Source organism: Prionailurus viverrinus, chromosome A1, assembly GCF_022837055.1.
Source record: "Prionailurus viverrinus isolate Anna chromosome A1, UM_Priviv_1.0, whole genome shotgun sequence".
In the NCBI taxonomy this organism is placed as follows: domain Eukaryota; kingdom Metazoa; phylum Chordata; class Mammalia; order Carnivora; family Felidae; genus Prionailurus; species Prionailurus viverrinus.
Window position 1 is genome coordinate 8332395 of NC_062561.1, and position 19575 is coordinate 8351969.

General features: G+C 41.5%; 1 protein-coding gene across 3 annotated transcripts in view; it reads left to right on the forward strand.

Moving 5' to 3' along the window:
• The window catches only part of MTUS2 (microtubule associated scaffold protein 2), a 637113-nt gene that overhangs the window by 81951 nt on the left and 535587 nt on the right, over window positions 1-19575 (forward strand). For all 3 annotated transcript variants that reach the window (XM_047860755.1, XM_047860746.1, XM_047860761.1), the window contains exon 2: window positions 6349-6421. The gene's annotated coding sequence lies outside the window, so the exon portion shown is untranslated. The remainder of the gene's footprint in view (window positions 1-6348; window positions 6422-19575) is intronic.

The window sequence follows — 19575 nt, forward strand, 5'->3', positions numbered from 1 at the left end:
AGTGGCAATAGTTAAACAACTTATGAATGTATTAAAACTACTGAATTGTGGGGGCGCCTGGGTGGCTCAGTCGGTTGGGCGTCCGACTTCGGCTCAGGTCACGATCTCACGGTCTGTGAGTTCGAGCCCCGCATCGGGCTCTGGGCTGATGGCTCAGAGCCTGAAGCCTGCTTCCGATTCTGTGTCTCCCTCTCTCTCTGCCCCTCCCCCGTTCATGCTCTGTCTCTCTCTGTCTCAAAAATAAATAAAACGTTAAAAAAATTAAAAAAAAAAAAAAAAAAAAAAAAAACTACTGAATTGTGTCCTTTAAAATGGTGAATTTTGTGGTACGTGAATTACATGACAACAAAGCCGTTACTTAAACGATTATTCATCTTGATGACGGAGTTTTTCAGTTTCCCTTAAATTATGTGCCCGAGGCAAATGTTCTGCCTCTGCCTAGTCCTGGCCCCACTTTTCTCTACTGGCCTTTGCCTCAGAATACATAAGATAGCCATATTGGAAGATTAAAGACCTTAGGAGTTACACGTGGAGAACCAACAGTTGATGGTGGAGGCGAACTCCAATGAGTTGATAGAATTCTGAAAGCAACATTCTGTGAGTCTTTTAATGTAGGAGAAACCTCTTTATGTCCAGCAGGGCCAGGCTATGTGACACTGCAGTGTGGTCTTGGATGTCTGTGCTCTGTAATCACTAGGAAAAGTTAGCATCCTCTTAACAGATTTATTAGTAAGGAAGAGAAAGGCTGTACTTCCTAGAGTAGCACTGTTCAATGGAAATGTAATGTGAGCTACATACGTATTTTACATTTTCTAGTAGCCACATTAAAAAGATAAAAAGAAACACATGAAATTAATTTTAACACATTTAGCCAGATATATTCAAAATATTATTTTAACATGTTAATATCTTACATTCTTTTGTCATACTGAATCTTCAAGATCACGTGTGTATTTTAAACTTATAGCACGTTCCAGCTCAGACTAGCCATATTTTAAGTGTCCAGTAGAAACACGTGGCTACGTGGCTACTGTATTAATAGTTATGGAGTTGTTTTTGTAAAATCAGATTCAAGAGACACAGTGGTGTACTGGCTTTGAGTTGCATCCAGGTTCAAATTCTGGTTTTGGCTCTAACACTGTATTTATTCCTAAAACATTTATTGATATCTGTTCTTGAAAAGTTATATAGCCCATATCCATGAGCTACATGTAATAGTGGGGAGAAGTAAAGTGTTACTTTATTGTTATGACTGCTACATTGAAGGAAGTAGTCAGTTCTACTTGGGTAGGGGCCGGTGGTGGTCAGGGCTTCATGAAGAGGTGAAGGTCGAGCTTCATCTTGGAACATGAGGTAGATGAAGGGCAAAGGCAGAGTCGGGGAGGCTTAAAATAGCACTGCCCAGGAAATTGCTTACTTCTAAGCAATTGGTTCAGCTAGAGTGTGGATGTGAATGGGCGGCTGAAGGAGTGGTGTGGTTGAGGTAGAGTTAGGGACCGTGTTTTCGGACGGTACCTGAAAAGGAGTTTAGAATACATTCCATATTAGGCAGTGGGCACCACCAAAGAGCTTGAAAAAGGAAGTCACAGGTGACATCTGTTCTTTGTCACTTGACCTTTCAGACCTGCCCCTCCGTCACCTCTTTGCAAAACTGGGATCCTGAAATTTAGAGAGTTGCCATGAAGATTAAATGTAACATGTCTGATGGTCCAGCCCAGACTCTTGAATTGAGAGACTGCCTCTCTGGTAGTTTCCATCTGTTGCCCCAGCACATGAAGTGGCTGTGCTCCAGTGTACCCAGGGAAAGCTTTCCAAAAAAATAAACTCTTGGAATTCGAGAGTAAGTCTCCGGGTGCTGTCCAGGAATTTCTGTGTAAAAAATTCCCTCAGTGATTATTGTGTAACCACCTGTTCCTGTTTTGCACACTAGTGTGCAGAGTTTACTTTCCCAGCCAGTTTGTTGTGATTGTTTTTGTGCTTTGAATATGGTATATCTTAGTTAATGGTTATTTCATGTGTTCCTCCATAGTTTTGGGTGTGGTTTTGATCAAACGTTCTCATTGCCATGTAGTATTCCATTGTGTGCTAAACTGCAGTAAATACTTGGTTATATCAGTTATGAGTTGAACACAGTTGGTTTTTCCAAGAATACTGTTCTGACTCAAACCAAATTTATAAGCATCTGTCTGATAATAGATATGTACACCAGCTCCTCAACTTTATGTCCTATTGTTTAAAAATACTGTCTGTGCCTCAAAAGTCAAGATCAAATCGATGTACTTTCTTAATTTGAAAACTGTGCTTCAAGGTTTTGTGTTCTTTGCTCTCAAAACGAATCATTTTGTGTGGGGAGGGTATGGTTGTTTGCAACTTTTGTGTTCATTTTGTCCTTTTATATGAATTCAAAAAATATTTCTCTATTATTTTTACCTACCATTCTAACTAAGTTTAGCATTCACTCTCTTTTTAAAAGTTTTTATTCAAGTATAATTAGCATACAGTGTTATATTAGTTTCAGGTGTACAATATAATGATTCAACAATTCTATACATTTCGCAGTGCTCATCAAGATGAATGTACTCTTTTTAAAAATTTTTTTGGAGAGAGAGAGAGAGAGAGAGCATACAGGAGAGCATGAGCAGGGAGAGGGGGAGAGAGAATTTTAAGTAGGCTCCACACCAGGTGTGGAACGCAATATGGGGCTCGATCTCATGACCATGAGGAGATCATGGCCTGAGCTGAAATCAAGAGTTGGGCACTTAACTGACTGAGCCACTCAGGTGCCCCAAAATGAATGTACTCTTAATCCCTTTCAGAGGTTTCACCCATCCCACCGTCCCCTCAATAACCTCCCCTCTGGCAACCACCAGTAAGTTCTCTGTATTCAAGAGTCTTTTTCTGTCTCTTTTTTCTTTTATTCATTTTTTTTTGTTTCTTAAATTCCACATATGAATGAAATCACGTGGTATTTCTTTCTCTGATTGACTTGTTTCACGTAGCATTATACCCTGGAGTTCCTTCCATGTTGTTGCAAATGACAAGATTTTATTCCTTTTTTATGGCTGAGTAATATTCCCGTGTGTGTGTGTGTGTGTGTGTACACACACACACACACACACACACACACACACACATATATATATATATATATATATATATATATATATATACTTATCACATTTTCTTTACTCATTTATCTATTGATGGACCCTGGGTTGCTTCAATATCTTGGCTATTGTAAATGCTGCTGCAGTAAACATAGAAATGGATATATCTCTTCAAATTAGTATTCCCATTTTCTTTGGGTAAATACCCAGTAGTAGAGTTACTAGATCATATGGTAATTCTTTTTTTAATTTTTTGGGGAACCTCGATGCTGTTTTCCACAGTGGCTGTACCAGTTTGCATTCCCACCAACAGTGCACGAGTTCCCTTTTCTCTGCTTCCTTGCCAACACTTGTTGTCTCTTGTGTTTTTTGTTTTAGCCATTCTGAGAGGTGATATCTCATTCTGAGAGGGGTGATATCTCATCATGGCTTTGATTTGCATTTCCCTGATGATTAGTGTGGTTAAGCATCTTTTTACGTGTCTGTTGGCCATCTGCGTGTGTCTTTAGAAAAACGTCTTCTATTCATGTCCTCTGCCCGTTTTTAAATTGGATTGTTTATTTTTTGGTGTCGAGCTGTATACAGAGTCCTTTTACATAGGACTCTAAGGCCTTAGGTAACACCTGCTCCCCTTGCCTTTTGTGTCAGCTTCCCAGTTTTGCTGCCTGGTGATGTTCTGCAGACCTTGCTCTGATCTCAGTGATCGTTACCAGTGGCCTAGGCTCCTCTGTGTGAGGTTGACCAGTTGGTTCTTAGGCAGCCTCTGACTCTTCACAGAGTGACTTTGCTTAGTTACTACTGGGTAGCTTCCACACGTGTATGTATAGTCTCCACAGACCTTTGCTAGCTCTCCTTACCTACGTTCACACTCTTGCTCGATCGCTTTATTAACGTAATGTTGTTTTCTAACCGTCTTTCATAATGGGCAGTGCCGTTCCAACTGGTTTATTAATTCCAGGCTGTGATATTTGCAGTAGCTCTTTATCTGTAGCCATACCTATTATAATAATAATGATTTCCTTTCTCTGTTATTGTTGGTGCTGTCATTTAGCTATTGCCATCATTAACACATTTGCCTTCAACATTATAGTGGTGCACAGTAGATTGCATATCTCTGTTTCAAAGGGAAAGTCAGTGCTAGAACAGTGAACAGTGCCTCTGAATGTAGGATAGACTCTCCATGCATGTTCTCTCCTGGTCTTATGTGTTTTGAAATTCTGATTGGATATGAACAAAACAGTAGGCTCCACCTGGCATGTCATCTAGGACTCTGTAGTAAGAATGCTGATTTTTAAAAAATGTTTGTTTATTTATTTATTTTGAGAGAGAGAGATTGGCCGAGAGAGAAGGAAAGAGAGAATCCCAAGCAGGCTCCGTGCTGTCAGTGCAGAGCCCAACGTGGGGCTTGAGCTCATGACCCTGACATCATGATGTGAGCTGAAATCAAGTCAGACACTTAATCAACTCAGCCCGAAATCAAGAGTCAGATGCTTAATCAGCTCAGCCACCCAGGTACCCCAAGAATGCTGATCTTGACCTTACACCTTTTCTTCAGATAATTAATTTTCAAAAGCAAGGGAATGTGAAATAGATAAATGGTACTAAGAAGAGGTTAAAAAGTTTATTTTGCAACCGGCTGCTTGTTCATGCAACAAAACAAAACAAAGCAGTTTATGGTAGGCTGCTCATTAACAGGTCTCCCCGTAGGAGGGAAAATCAGTTAAACCATTTCTGCTCCATCTCAGAAGAAAATACATCGTATGAACAGGAAACTTTTTGTATCGGGGGTATCCACGTGGCCTCTCTTCTGTTGGGTTTTAGTTCCAATGGTGTTGTGCGTGCCCTACATTACGTCCCTAGTGTCGGGGATTGCTTGTGGTGATGGTGTGCTGGTGTTCGTAGCAGTGGTGGGACTGGTGGTTGTGGCAGCTCCTGAGATAGATGGGTTGCTGAATATATTAGACGAGTGAACGTCTCTTTCATTCCATCCCGACGTGGACCTGTTTAATTTTTTCAGTCTCGTGTGATGCTTGCTGCCATGTCAGGGCTGGATCAGTGAGTGGGCAGCCCTCTGCTTTCCTCCCCACCTTGTTCCTCACTTACTCTGACTTGCCCTTTGGCCTGCCCTTCTTAGAGATCTGCGTTCTTACTGTCTCCCTTTGCCTTCTAGCCCTCAGCTGTCCTCTCTGCCACACACTCTTGGAAAAGACTCTTGATGTTGCAAGGAGGAAGCTGAGAGGGAGTCGGCAGTAAGTAAATAGACTGGGTGGGAAGAAAGAATCGAGGAGGTTCGCTCGGGCCCTTCCAAATGCTGGAGGCAATTCACTTGTTACCTCTCTGGTGCGACGAAGGTGTTAGGTGGGAGTGGAAACAGTTAATACCCAAACCATGGACGCTGCTTCGGAAAATGATGTGTGCCGAGCAAAAGGTAGTTTTGAAGATTTAGTTGTTTTCCGGTCCTTTTCTTTTGACTTAGAAAAATGATGACGTTGTCATTTTTGAGGCAAACGGTGGTTGGACATCACCAACTTTCTATGGCTGAAGCTTATAATAGCAGGCATTCTGTGGCATCTACTGAAGTAGCATCTGGGAGGAAAATTTGTATTTTTTCTACCACCTAAAACTAATCTTGCTGGATAATTTAGAGAGGAAAGTAATTTTTGCTGTTTTGTTTAAAAAAATACAGTTTTATTAGATTTAATTAATACTGTTAATATTGTGGGATTCATAGTTCTCTAGTTCTTTATTTTTTTTCTGAATAAGAACAAAGTAAGAATAACAAGGTATAAATTTGGTGCCACTTAAGAAAATCAGGAACTACCAAACAGACATAATTATTCATGTATCAGAGGTATTCTTCCCCTGACAAAAGCCAAGTCTTAAGTCTGTAAGATACTTCATTTATGTGGTGTATTTAAGAATCAGTTTTTAGATCATTAACTACTTGAGGGGTTAAGATAGAAGGAAAATTGAAGTAATGTAATTCACTGAGGATTAATCTGAAAATAAGATTAAGTATCTCTAAAATCCCAGACCCAGCCAATGGAAACATGGTTAAGTTCGTGAAACAGCTCCACTTATGAAGAGTTTTGTTAGTGGTACAATTACTGCATGGGTTCAAGCCCTCCTGAACTAACTTTACTTTTCAGGGAGAAGAAGTATTATAATGAAGTAACTGGTTATGCTTTTCTATTTCTGTGTCCTCCCTTCTAAGTGTTCACCGCTCTTTTGCTTTTTTAAGGTTTCCACACCTGGACCGTCAACTAAGGCAGATTGTCACCAATGGCAGTAAAACTCGTTTTCTGGAGGTCAGGGTGAGTTTCCGTGGCCCTCTACTTGCTTTAGTATTTCATTCAGCTTGGGTTCCTGGCACTCAAAGTAAACAGTGGTAAGTTTTTGGCGGATATTATTAATGACAAAAGTCAATTAAAATGAATTCTGGCATGAAAGCTTAATTTTGCTTTTTTTTTAAAATGTGAGGAACCTATTCAGACATTGATGAAACTCAAGTTCAAGCAACATGTTTTGTTAACGTTATTAAATTTGTGGCACGTGCTTACAACGGATATCTTTTTCCGAGCGGTAATTCATCTCGCACAAAAGGTTATCGTGTTATTGTTAACATGTGTTTAGTAATATCAGTTGACAGAAGTAGGACAAGGGGGTACAGTTGGTACTTAGGGGCTTGCTTTGAGGGGAGGATGTGCTTGACCGCTGAGGTTATTGAGAGAGAGAGCCCAGATTGGGGGCGGGGGAGAAAGTTAATGCAGTGCAAACAGAGTTTATGAAACCAAGAGCAGATGCTTTAGTGAACAGCCAAGACCACAGAAAGTTTAAAATGTTTGAGAGGAGCTATTCCGAGGGCTGCTGCTGGCCCATATGGCATTTTGTGCAAATTAGACAATGGCACCTCTTCCACAGACATTTTACTTCCGTGTGACGGAAAATTGTCGAACTATACTGATTTTTGCAACAAGGCACTCTCTTGCCATATGCTGGAAAATTGCAATATAAATAATCAAATTAGCCATCTTTAAACCATCGGTGTTGCAACAAAGATGCACAGTTTTTGAAATCGTAGAGATGCTAATGATGTGATCGGTGGCCTCTTAAACGTGGTGAACTTGCATAGTACACAACTTGAACAGATGCCAGGCTGGCTTTGCTTTGTTGGGATTTAATTCAGGGTAGACTCTAAGGAAGGGAAACTTTTTATTAATTCTGGTCATTGGGGCAGAGGATAGAAACAACAGTGTGGGGTATGGCTTTCACTGGACACTTGGGTAGCATGAAAGAAACTTGTTAGAAGGACAGTAGCTTCTATAGGTTTGGAGGCCAGAAGGGGTAGCCTGAGCTTTCTAGGGGTAAAACTAGGAAAGGAAAACCTCAACTTTTATGCTTTAAATCAAATTTATGCGTGAGTTCCTGAGACTTAGTGATATAGAGTGTATATTTTCAGAGTGCCAACCTTACTCAAGCGGGCTTTATTCTGTAGATCACCACCTCTGTGATGGGCTTATTCTGAAAGACTATTTAAACTTGAGTGTTTTGGGGCGCCTGGGTGGCGCAGTCGGTTAAGCGTCCGACTTCAGCCAGGTCACGATCTCGCGGTCCGGGAGTTCGAGCCCCGCGTCGGGCTCTGGGCTGATGGCTCGGAGCCTGGAGCCTGTTTCCGATTCTGTGTCTCCCTCTCTCTCTGCCCCTCCCCCGTTCATGCTCTGTCTCTCTCTGTCCCAAAAATAAATAAACGTTGAAAAAAAAAAAAAATAAACTTGAGTGTTTTGTCCCAGTAAAAGGGAGCTACTTTCAAAATGTTGAGGGTGTTCACGGAGCACCTGGGTGGCTCAGTCAGTTGGGCAGCCAATTCTTGATTTTGACTCAGGTCATGATCTCATGGTTTCTTGGGTTTGAGCCCCACATCAGGCTCTGTACTGACAGTGTGGAGCCTGCTTGGGATTCTCTCTTGCCTTCTCTCTGCCCTCCTCCCCCACCCTCCAAATAAGTAAATAAACTTTAAAAAAATGCTGAGGGTGTTCAAAATGGATGGATGGCTCTTCCCTGCTTAACAATGTTTTTATTATTATTTTTTCTGCTTAACCAATTTTTAAATTAATCTTCCGATGAGACAAAAAGCTGTGAAGTTGATGTTAATGGGTAGATAGCGATTGATAAATACAGGGTAAGGAGGATGCAGCAGTATTTTAGGACAGCAGGTGGAGAATGTGGCTGATGACTGATGTGTTAAAGAACAGATCCGGGAAAAAAACTTAATGCAGTGCTGATAGGTGGCAGTGGTTGCAGGAGTGGTCAGGGTGGTGGTGACAGCCGCCATAATGTTGATGACTCCTGTGAGGGAGGACATGGAAGGAAAGGATGCCAGGCCATGGAAACAAAACATAGGGCCTAAGAAGAAGCTTCGGCATCCTTAATGCTGATGACAGAATTGATTAGAGGGAAATTCAAGGAGCTCCTCTTTGTGGAATGCCAAGTTAGTTTTCTTATTGTGTCACTTATCCGTCCCCTCCTCCCCCAAAGGACACCACCTTACATTAAGAATGACAATAAAGAGACCTTAGAGAGTAGTTCTAATTCCAGTGCATGTTGATGTTCTCCCATACCCCAGCTCATGGCCCTCATTGCTTGTGTGTGTGTGTGTGTGTGTGTGTGTGTGTGTGTGTGTGTGTGTGTATGTGGTGGGGTTGATACTCTGGGTACCGAAGCAGAGGAACACATGGTCAATTCAGAGAACCATTTAGGTGATTTAGGGGAGAGGCCCTGGTGTTGTTTACATGTGAAACCCCTCTCCCCCACCCCTGCCGCATATACGTGATCTATGTTTTAAAATATTTTTTAAATGTTTATTTATGTTTGAGAGAGGCATGAGATCATGACCTGAGCCAAAGTTGGACGCTCAACCGACTGAGCCACCCAGGCGCCCGTACATGATCTATGTTTTAAAGAAAGGTATTTTGTGGATGTATTTGTTTTTAATGAGTGGAGGGTGCAGAAGGAAATGGGAAAGCGGATAAGGGAGGCTTATATAAATCAATTCCCTCCCACCCTCGGATAATTGCTTAGATGTTGTTTTGCTTTGTGGATATTAAGTCTGATTTTTTTTCTCTGCTGTCGGAATACCAAGGAAAGAGCAACAATAGGAAGATGTTCTGGGGTCTGATATTTGGCACCTGTGATACTGAGCTAATAAGTTCGTGTTCCATTTTCCTTACCTTTCAGTAGGGAGAAGGATATTTGCAGTTAGAAAATGCTGAGGAAGTCTTTGTGAAAACACTAGCTTAACAAATGTTAAAATGGCACAGAATAAGGTACATAACAACAGTATAGCATTCTCATTGTCATTAATCTTCGTACTTTTGGATTAAAACATTTTATCGCTATGTGGTCCAAATAATCGTCTTGATTATTTTTTTTTTTTATTTTTATTTTTTTTTTTTAAAAAAAATTTTTTTTCAACGTTTATTTATTTTTGGGACAGAGAGAGACAGAGCATGAACGGGGGAGGGGCAGAGAGAGAGGGAGACACAGAATCGGAAACAGGCTCCAGGCTCTGAGCCATCAGCCCAGAGCCCGACGCGGGGCTCGAACTCACGGACCGCGAGATCGTGACCTGGCTGAAGCCGGACGCTTAACCGACTGTGCCACCCAGGCGCCCCCGTCTTGATTATTTTTAATAAGAGACCCTTTATGTTGATTATATAAAGATGTACATACACACTCTGACGTAAGAGAGATGTAGAAAGAGTAGCTTTTAAAAAGGAGTCTTAGCGGGGTATCATACGCTAGAGGTTGTTCGATTAGGCATATAGCACCCTGTATTAATGCATGCTCAATGGAATGGAATCACTTTACAGTGTTTAAATGCCAATAATATCTGACTCAGAGCAAGTGCTCACTTACTCCAGTGCTGTGCTGAGCTGACCACACTCCTTTGTCTCCTTTGTTCCTTAAACACCCTGCGAGGTAGATGGTGCCATGGCCCTCGGTTTGCAGCTGGGGCTTGTAGCCAGCCTTGCCCTCACCCACTAGGTCTGCTGCCCCTTTGGACACTGGATGAAATCTTGTAGACTCCTGAAAGTGTTTTTCATTTCTCAAACTCTATGCATTTCAGACCAGCCTGGCTCAGTCCTCATAATATGAAGCCTGATAGCTTCACACGTGGAATTGCTTTAAAATTGAGCAAATAATTCTATCATTAGAGGGCACCTGCTGAATAAGGCCAGAGGAATCCTAAAAATAAATTTGCACCACATAATGAGATGTGAGGGAATTGTCGGTTACAATTTGTTTCCCAGAGACCTTAGAGATTTTTGAAGAATATGTTGGGGTTTTTTTTTCACCACTAAAGAAGGTCCTGTGATTTGAAAATATCTAAATGTCAAATAGGACCGAAATAGTCTCGGATTTTTGAGGATTGGAAGAAACTCAGCAGTGTGTGTGTGTGTCTTGTTTTCTGCTTTAGCATTATCTTGAGGAATAGATTAGAAACTCTAGGGTCTCACAGTCCCATTATTTCAGGGAAGGTGAGGTTAATATTCTTCCATATCTGCCTTTTCCTTAGAAAACCCAGGAGAAGAGCCCAAACACATTTTAATATTTAAATCCATAGATGCAGAGCCCAGGGTTTTAAGAAATTGGTTGTTGGGGGAGGGGAGGCAGAGCGAATAAGTGTCACATGGCTGATCCCGTTAAGATGATGGACACCACGTAGGTTTCTTTGTTGTCTGTTTCTCCATGTGTCCAAGACTGTACAATTTTCCATGCACTGCTGTCTCGTACTGTTAGATACATGCTATTATCTGGCCTCCGTAGCTAGGAAAGAAACCCGTGTTCTGTCTGAGGCGAGGTCAGATTTTATTCAACTAGGTCGTCGGGGCACACACACGGGGGTTGGATCGCACTGGCACCGTGTCGTCTTTGGTAATTAAATGGGTAAGCATGCCAGCAGCACACGCGATGGCTTCACTCCCGCTATTCGAGGCAGATAGCCGGCAGCCGTGTGATACTTGTACACGCGTCCAGTTAATGATGAATTACGACGGGAATCCTGGAAGGGCTCCTGCGAGTCTCATGTTAAGTCAGATGAGTTCACTGTAGTTCAAGTTAGCACAGAAATCACAGAAGAATTAAAAATGGATGGGTTATTCAGATGTTTTATGAGTCACTTTGAGGACATCTTAGAATACTGTAGACTCCGCCCGCCCCTTTCCTCTTGGAAGCACTGAGAACCCGAGCTGACATAGCCATTTGGCGGGGACTTCCTGGGGCAGCAGCCTGGGACCTTCGTGAGGAGAGATCAGTTGGAGATCCATTTCATGTTCTTCTTTTGAAGGTTGAGTTTGGTTCCAACTATAGGAGAATGAGTTAAATGGCTTTTAAAATACGACTCTTTAAGATTTGCTTTTGCCTGAAAAGGATTTTGTATTTAGCTTTTCATCATATTTTTATAGTCATTATTCATTGTACTTGCCATCCTGACCTTTGAAAATGCTGTGTGCACACGTGTGTGCGTGCGTCTGTGTGTTTGATGTGCTCTTAGGGTGAGGATACTCCGCTTCGATGCCAGGATGGGCAGGATGACCTTCCCAGAAGTGGTTGTTGACCTGTGCAGGTTGCGGAGCAACCAGAAGTGGTTCCCAGAAGTGGTTGTTGGCCTGTGGCTGGGCGGGGGGACACGGGGGTCCGCAGCATCTTCTCATCTTGTTCCTGTAGGGCCAGCTCATCATTGGAAAGTAAGCTCCATGGGGGCTGGCATTTGTTCATTCACTGCTGTTTCCTGACACCGTGGCCTCCGAATGCCTGACACTTGCTGGGTGCCCCGTGGACATTTGTAGGATGAGGGAGGCCGACTGGAAGCTGGTGGCTCTGGGGAGTGGGATGCCTTTTTTTCCCATCTCAATTGGAGGAAACCAAGAAGATGCGTGTAGGCCTTCTGTTATTCTTTCTGCATCAGAGACATAGTGAGAGATCACGGCAAGACTTATGCTTCATTTAAGAAACTGGGGAGAAGCAAACTTTTATTCATGGCATAGAACGTACTCAGTTCAAGTCCTGGCTTTGCAGGCGAGTCCCTGATACGTTGGCTTTCTCTTTATGCTTTTTTATGTATAGACAGCTTGTTACGTTTGTCAGTCTGAACCAGAAAGGTCATGAGAAAGGCATGACGAAGGATGGCGTGGCATTTGGTGGTGACACTCTGGGTCATATCTTGGCATTTTGGAATATGTGACCTGAATTGCATTACATTCCCTTCCCTTAAAATGGGATAGCACTTGTCCTGTAGTTCCAGAAGGATCCAATGACATGATAAGGTAGGGCACCCAATAATGTTACAGTGCTGGGCACAAAGGAAATACTGCTTTCCCTTCCAAGTAAGGCCGTGTTTAAAATTGAGCGGCACCTGGAGGGTTCAGTGGGTTAAGCGTCTGACTTTGGCTCAGGTCGCGATCTCATGGTTCGTGGGTTCAAGCCCCACGTCGGGCTCTGTGCTGACAGCTCGGAGCCTGGAGCCTGCTTCGGATTCTGTGTCTCCTCCTCTCTCTGCACCTCCCCCACTTATGCTCTCTCTCTAAAAAAATAAATAAAAAAATTAAAAAAGTCTCCTTTGAGAAGCTGACATTTCTAGACTTGCTAAACTTCTTAAAAAAGCGTATATAGGGGTGCCTGGGTGGCGCAGTCGGTTAAGCGTCCGACTTCAGCCAGGTCACGATCTCGCGGTCGGTGAGTTCGAGCCCCATGTCGGGCTCTGGGCTGACGGCTCAGAGCCTGGAGCCTGTTTCCGATTCTGTGTCTCCCTCTCTCTCTGCCCCTCCCCCGTTCATGCTCTGTCTCTCTCTGTCCCAAAAATAAATAAACGTTGAAAAAAAAAATTAAAAAAAAAAAACATATATAGTCCCCCCGCCCCTTCTTTCTCAAAATAGGGTATATTAAAGGGTCCTATACAGGAAGTAGGGCTACTCAAAAGTTGTGGTTTGGCCGAGGAGTCTGTTTAGGCATTCACATAACTGCGCCAATTTGAGCTCGTTTGCTAATGAACCAACATTCTTCCATGTGGAAGCCACATGAGAGCAGACCGTGGGGAAATCTAAACTAAGTTTTGAGGTCTGTCAATCCAGGGTATCCTTCTCCTCAGAGTTTAATTTAGAGGAATAGTGATTCTCTGTAATAACTGCAATGCACGAAAGAATTAGATCGGAAACGCTTGGCCAATTGTAAGTTCTAAGATGTATTTCGGGTCACTGGAGAGGTTTAACATCAACCAAAACGCACGGATACACTTCTGACTCCATCAAGTCAAAAGCTGTATGTGTCTTTTCAGTATTTTAGTTCTGTTCTCTTTTTTTCCCCTCTCTTTAAAAGAAATTAAATTATCTGGGCAGATTCATCTCCACAGACTATTATAAATGTGCAAATAATATGCCACTTACGGTGGATTTTTAATAGCCTCCTTGTCAGAAGAACTCATGTCTTCTTCCGCTTCACATAGAAGCGGTTCTTGTTATGCATTCAGAAAACAAAGCAGTCTTCCATTTATTAAGAAAATGCATAGTTAACAAAACCAATGCATTTTAATAGGAAAAGGGTATTAGGACTCCTCATCTTCCTAAAAGGCAGACGTAATAGAAATGATAGTCTGTGAAGCTCCTAGCTCCATAGCACCCCATCAATGCCTTGCAGGGGATTCGCCCTTCTACCTTGCCGTGGGGTTATTTACAAACACACGTTATTTCCATTTTGGACATTATGCCTCTTCCGTATTGGACATTATGCTTCTTCGGTGGGGTGATCCATGTCTCATTTACTTCAGAATTATTTGACAAAATGCCTTGCACATAATGGGGCTCAGTAAGTATTTGGTGAATGAAAATGTTGTCTGCCCAAAGCACGGAGGGCTGGATTCATTATGGTTCTCATTATTTAAGATGGGAATGGTGTGGAAGGGTTGATGTCTGTCTTAGATCCTGTTCAAGCCATCGCGCTGGGCTGTCTTTAGGATGGCAAGAGGAACCTGCCAGAAACTCACCTAGGGTAACTTTCTTTGTAAAGTGGGAATATATTGAAATCGGCATGAACGGTTTGGTGTTTCTGTAAATAGAGTGAGTATCATTTGAGGGTTTTTTGGTGGCATTTTCATTCTCCTTGTTGGAGAAATGGGGGTGGGGGTGGAATCTACAGGTTTTTTTTTTTTTTTCTGCCAGAAGGAAGAGACAGGGGACACAGGAGCCCTGAGAGGGAAGAGTGATAGTGACTGGTCCCAAAGAAAAGGCAAAAGGACCCACTTCCGAGAAGGAGTCAGGAGAAGGACTCAGTGGGATATCAGGCCTCGGTTAGATTCTAGAAGACATTAAAGATAACTTGAGACTTTTAAAACTTCTTTTGATTGTGTCACTGTCTTCCTTGTTTATTATTTGCACCGTGTCCTCGGTCTCATTACTGCTCTGGCCAATGCCAGGGAATTGATAAGCAGTTGGTAGGGTGGTCTCACAGGGCAGGCCTTGTTGCCCCCCATACGTGGCCTGATTCCTCCACCTGCACTGTCCGAGGAAACCAGGCAGCTGCCCTGAAGATCGATGCCACTTTGGAGTTATGCTTTCTAAGGCCAGCCGGGCCCCGTATAGCTCCTGCACCTGGGCGTCCGCTGTCAGCTCCGCTCAGCCTTGGGAGAGCGGGAGGGGAAGGTTCATCTAGGCCTTCTCCTCGGACAGACACTGGCATTTACTTACCTGGGCCTTCTGCCTTGGCTGGGCTCAGCCCTCGTATATTTGACAGCCCCCTATATAACCCCGCAGGATAATGCTCAGATTCCTCAGCAGAGTGTTCCTTTGCACACTCTGTCTTCGATCTGCATTTCCTGCTGCCTGCTCCTTTTTTAGTTCAGCTGTGGAAGTATGTATTAAATGTGTGCTTTGTGATATTTGCCAAATAAAATTTGGTTTCATGTTTTCCAAGAAATTACCACCTGATGGGATAGACTAGTATGTAAACAGTGGTTTAAAGCGATGTTACATGGCAAGCATGGCGGTGAGGCTCCATCCTTCCTAAGCCACTCATAGTTAGTATGTCTGGGGATCAGTCAGTATCGATTTGATATTGGTGTTTTATATCTATAGTACTGAATGACAACAATTGCTGTACCGGAAAATAATTTTAGCTACTGTAAGAGCTGTCAGAGTCAAAAGAAATAAATTATACTCAGTGGTGTGTAGTCTGGCAGGACAAGAGACTAATACATACTGTTGACCCTTGAACTTGTGGGGACTGGGGGCCTGTCATCCCCCTGTGCAGCTGAAAATTCATCTGTGACTTTTGATTTCCCCAAACTTAACTAATAGCCTGCAGTAGACCAGAAGCTTTACTGACAACATAAACAGTTAGGTTATATTTTGTGTGTTATGTGTGCCGTGCACTGTATTCTTACGATAAAACAAGCCAGAGAAAAGAAAACCTTATTGAGGAAATCATGAGGAAAACACGTTAATAGTACTGTGCTGGGAAAAACCCACGTATAGTGGGCCTAGTCAAACCCAGGCAAAGGCCAGTCTCCCACAAAGGATTTTCTGACCTAAAATATCAGTTGTGTCAGAGTTGGCAAAGCTCTGGTCTGGATGCCTGACCTATGTTGCTCGTATTCACTAGAGAATTTTATAAGATCTCCAATCAAGTGTGCCCATAAAGATATTTAAAAAGATGATTTTGAACCAAAGGGGGTTGGAGGGCTAGATTACAGGCAGAGTGATTCGTAGCAATTTTTCACTGGTGATGGTGACCCTCTTTTATTTTGGCCTTTGCTACGTGTCTTTTTTATTTTTTTAACAAGCTCTCTTAAAAATCGAGGCATCATTGACATAACAATATTTTCTGAGTTTCAGGTGCACGACATTGTGGTTTGATATTTTTATCCATCGCAAAATGATCACCTTGATACATCTAGCTGTCACCCTACCTGTCACCCTACAAAGTTAACACAATTATTGACTGTATTCTCCATGCTGTACATGAATTTCTGTGACTTAATTATTTTATAACTGGAATTTTGTATTTCTTGATCCCCTTCACCCATTTTGTGTCCACCCCTCTCTCCCCTCCTCTCTGACAACCCCCGGTCTGTTCACTGTATTTATGAGTCTGATTTTGCTTTGTTTTGTTGCTTAGATTCCACATATGAGTGAAATCATACGGTTTTTGTCTTCCTCTGACTTATTTTGCTTAGTATAATACCTTCAGGATCCAACCATGTTGTTGGAAATGGCAAGATTCCATTCTTTTTATGGCTTCTTTATTCATTCCTCTTCTTTATCCATTCATCTATCAATGGATACTTGGGTTGTCTGTAAATCTTGGCTTTAGTAAATAATGCTGCAGTGAACATAGGGAAGCATATATCTTTTTGAATTAGTATTCTCATTTTCCTTGGATAGACACCCAGTAGTGGAGTTGCTGGATCATGTGGTAGTTCTATTTTTAAGTTTTTGAGGAACCTCCATACTGTTATTCATAGTAGCTGTATCAATTTACATTTTTTGGGTAAATATTTAACATGTAATCATTAAACAACACACTACTGCACAAGCAACAGGCCGAATAAGAAATCAAACAGCAAATCAAAGTATGTCTCAAAAGAAAAAGAAAATACAATATTACAAAACCTATGCGATGCAGCAAAAGCAGATGTTAGAGTGAAATTAATGCTATAAATGCTTCTATTAAGAGAAACACGTTCAAATAAACAACATTGCACCACAGCAATTGGAAAAAGAACAAACATAGCTGAAACTTAGTAGAGGAAGGCATAAAAAAGAAGAATCAGAAGTAAATAGGAGAGAGACCAGAATAAACAATAACATGATATGGAAATGACCAGCTTTTCAAAAAAATTTTTGGCAGTGCTTTAACTACATCAAGAAAAAGAGAGAGAAGACTCAAAAACCAAAATGAGAAATGGAAGAGAGAATACAACAGATAACCACAGAAATACATAGTGTGATAATAGATTACTTTAAACAATCATATAGTAACAAACAAATCAGATAACTTAGGGAAAAAATCAGCTAATTCTTAAAAGCTCACAAGTTACCATGATTGAATCATGAATCTGGACTCCAAGAAATAGGAAATATTCTTAGACCAGTGGAAGTTAAATTAGAAATAAAAAAGTCTTCCAGCCCAGAAAAGCCTAAGAACACATGGTTTCATTGGCAAGTTCTACCAAACATTAAAAAAAAATAATTAATGACGGTCTTTATCAAAATCTTACAAATAACAGAATAGGTGGAACTCATTCAAAATCTTTCCATGAGGCCAGTGCTGCCCTGACACCACAGGAAGATAAAAACAATATGAGAAGAATAAAGTCTAGTTTGTCTGATACAAGTATCACTGTCCCAGCTTTCTTTTGACATCTGTTTGTGTGATGAATGTTTCTCCATCCTCTCACTTTAAATATGCAGGTGTCTTTAGGTCTAAAATGAGCCTCTTGTAAGCAGCACATAGATAGGTCTGGTTTTTTGTTAATCTACTCTGACACTGTATGTCTTTTGATTGGAATGTTTAGTCCACTTACTTTCAAAGTAATTATTGATAGATAGGTATTTATTGCCATTTTATTACTTGTTTTGTCATTGTTTCTGGAGATTTTCTCTGATCCTTTCTTGTCTTTGTCACTTTTGGTCTCTCCTTTGCACTCAAGGAGTCCCCTTTAATATTTCTGGCTTAGTGGTCATGACCTCCTTTAGTCTTTGTTTGGGAAACTCTTTATCTCTTCTATTCTGAATAGAGTACTCTTGGCTGCAGATTTTTTCCCATTCAGCACTTTGAACATAGCATGCCAGTCCTTTCTGGCTTGCCAAGTTTCTGTTGAGAAATCTCCAGCTAGCCTTATGGGTTTTCCCTTGTAAGTTAAGGACTTCTTCTGTCTCACAGCTTTTAAGATTTTTTTCTTTGTGCCTCCTGGATCTGGATGTCTGTTTCCTCCCCCAAATTAGGGAAATTTTCTGCTATTATTTCTGGAAATAAATTTTTTTTGCCCCATTTTCTCTCTCTTCTTCTTCTGGGACTCCTATAATATGAATGTTATTATGTTTGATGGAGACACTGAGTTCTCCAAGTCTATTCTCGTTGTTGCATAATTCTTTTGTTCGGCTTCTTTATTTTCCATTATTTTGTCTTCTGTATCACTTATTCGTTCCTCTGATTTTTCCAGACTGCTGTTCATTGAATCAAGCCTGTTTCTAGTCTTGTTTATTGTACTCTTTCTTCATCTCTGATTCTTTTTTAACTCTTCTATCTTTATTGTAAGAGTCTCCCTGATGTCTTCTATTCTTTTCTCAAGCCCAGTGAGCATCCTTAGGGTTGTTTCTTTAAATTCTCCATCAGGTATGTTACTTATATCCATTTTGCTTAGATCTCTGGCTTTGGCTTTATTTTGTTCTTTCATTTGGGATAAATTCCTCCATCTTGGCATTTTTTATTAGTCTCTGCTTCCTTCTCTGTGTTACAAAAGCCAGTTATGTCTTCTGCTCCTGAAAGCAATGGCTTAACGAAGAAGAGGGCATGTAGTGCCCGGGGCCTGGCACTTCAGGGAGTGTCTCTGGTGTGTGCTCTGCTGTTGTGTTTTGGTTGCTCTATCCTTCAGGCTAGTTGTCTGCAGAGGCTCTCCTTGCCTTCTGTGGGAACTGTTTGGTCCCTGGCCTGAATGTGGTGAGTTTTAACTAGGTGTGCTCTGGTCTGCATGTGAAATGAGACCTGACACCACGTCCACCAGAACTGAGGCCCTGCACAACTCTCTGGCTGGGAGATGTGGGCAGGGACCTTTGTTGGTCTTCTGGGGAGGGGGCATACCACACTGGAACTGAGGCACACTTGATTGAGAAGGGCAGTCCCACCATGGGACTGGTTTTGATTTGCATTTCCCTAATGATTAGTGGTGTTGATCATCTTTTCATATGCCTGTTGACTGTGTGCCTTTTTTGGGAAGAATGTCCATTCAGATATTCTGTACGTTTTTAAATTGGATTGTTGACTTTTTGTTACTGAGTTGTAGGAGTTCTTTGTATATTTTGAATGTTAACCCTTATTTGATATATGACTTGCAAATGTCTTCTATTAAGTAGGCTGTCTCCTAATTTGTTGGTGGTTTCCTTCACCATGTGGATGCTTTTAATTAGATGCAATCCTATTTGTTTATTTCTGCATTTGTTTCCCTTGCCTTTGGAATCAAATAAAAAAAAATTACTAAGATCAGTTACTTAGTAATCAAAAAACATTTAGTAATCAAAAAATGACTAAGGTCAAGGAGTTAGGTGCCTATGTTTTCTTCACAGTTTTATGGTTTCACATCTTACATTCAAATCTTTGAGTTAATTTGTACATATGGCATAAGATAACGGTCCAGTCTTTCTTTTGCATGTAGCTGTCTAGTTTTCCTCATACCATTCATTGAAGAGATTCTTTTCTC